Source organism: Vanellus vanellus (assembly GCF_965231255.1).
Source record: "Vanellus vanellus genome assembly, chromosome: 2".
NCBI lineage: Eukaryota > Metazoa > Chordata > Aves > Charadriiformes > Charadriidae > Vanellus > Vanellus vanellus.
The window spans coordinates 127,933,741-127,935,543 of NC_138906.1; positions in this window are offsets into that span (position 1 = coordinate 127,933,741).

Below are 1,803 nucleotides of genomic sequence, written 5' to 3' on the forward strand. Positions count from 1 at the left end.
GCTTTCAGTTAGCAAACCCCCCTCCCCAATGCAACACGACTCGGCACTTACTTGGGTTCACACTTTTCTCTAAACACACACCGATGGGGAAGGGAAAAGCTTCTGGGCCACTCGGAAGGGGAGAGCAGGCAAATTCGTTTCTTTATTACGAAAAAAAAAACTTTTGTCCAAAAAACGACGGGAAAGGGGGGTCGAGTGCCCCAAAGTCACTCCGGATCCCCCCAAAGACGCAGCCGCCAGCTCCGAGGGACACACCACGGGTAGCCGGGTCCACGGGGGAAATTTCTGTGCGAAATTCGGCCGGTTTGAGGCGAGGGGCGAATTTATATTAATTTTTTCCCTCATTTTTCGGCACCGCGGTCTCTAATGTCTTCCGCTCCCTCTCGCCGCTCTCGCCGCTGTCACTGCATTCACAGCACAGGCTCCGGAGAGGCGAGGAGGGGAGGGGGCGGCCGCGCAGCTCCCGCTCCCGCTCCTGCCCCTGCCCCGCGCCGCCGCCGCCGCGGCCCCGGCCCCGGCCCGCCGCGGGGGTCGGCGGCGGGCACCCCGCGCCCTCCTGCCGTCCCCCGGGCAGACCGCTGCCTCGCCCGCTCGCTCGCGAACCAACATAGCGCCGCGGGGAGGGAGGGGAGGAGTGGAGGAAACTCCTGAGAGAGGTTTTTTTCTGAAAATCATCTCTTTCTCCCTCCGAGGGAGGGGAAGGGGGGCACCGCTCGCCTCGCCTCCCCTCCCCTACTTTTCCCCTACGGGGGGGGTCCGACGCGGGGCGGCGGGGGGCTGCGGGAGATGGGGGGAGAGGGATGGAAGGCAGGGATGGTTAACACAAACTTTTCCTCACTGCTCGCTGCTCCTCTCTCCTCTCCCCCCTCCTTCTCCTCCTCCCCCTTCATAATTTAAATAACCCTGATATTTCCCTGCTAAACCCCGGCGCCTGCCCCCCAAACCCGCAGCAGACTCACCGCGGGAGCCTCAGCATCCCCTCTGCGCCCCGTTTCCACCCTTTACAGTGTTCTCCGATTTTTCTGTAATTTTTTCCCCATATTTCGGGCTGGACGCGGCGGGCCTGGAAATTGTTTGCTTTCCCGTCTTTCCAGCAGCCATTGTAGTGTATGCGCTGCGGTGCAGCCCAGCCTGCCGCACACGCCGCGCCCACACCGCCCGCCGCCCACACGCACCGCGGGTTGGACGCCTCCCCCCGTCAGTCAGGGCCGCGGCCGCGCCCCGCCGCCGGCGCCTGCGGCCCGCGCCGCCCGCCCCGTTGGTGAAAGGAAACGCCGCTCAAGGCCGGGGCGGGCCTGCCGCCGCCGCCATTGGCGGACCGGCCTTGCCACTCAGCGCCGCCGGGGCGTGGGCGGCGGCGGCGCTGGGCCGGGGGGAGCCGCGAGGCCGGGAGCGGGGTAGGCTGCGCCCGTACTTAAGCGGGCTGCCCGAGCCGCTGACGTCTTTCGAATTGGAGACGGGCTGCCCCCCTCCCGCCCCGGGCTCCCGCGGACACGGCCGGCGACGGAGGTGAGTGCCGGCGACCCGCGCTGCCCGTCCGCCTTACCGTCCGCGCCTGCGGCCGGGCGCCGCTTCCCGTTTTCCTCGCCGGGGGTGGGGGGGAGAGGGAAGGCTCGCTCGCTCTTCGCTGCCCTCCGGCCCGCGGGCTGGGGGAGCCCCGCCTGGCCTCGGGGACGGTGCGGGGGGCCCGGTAGCGGGCTGCGGTGGGGCCTGGGCACCACTCTCTGGCGGCAGGTGGTGCTGAGGGAAGGCGGCCGCGCGCGCCGGCCGTTGGGCGCCGGCGGCAGTTGGGGCGCCGGCTGT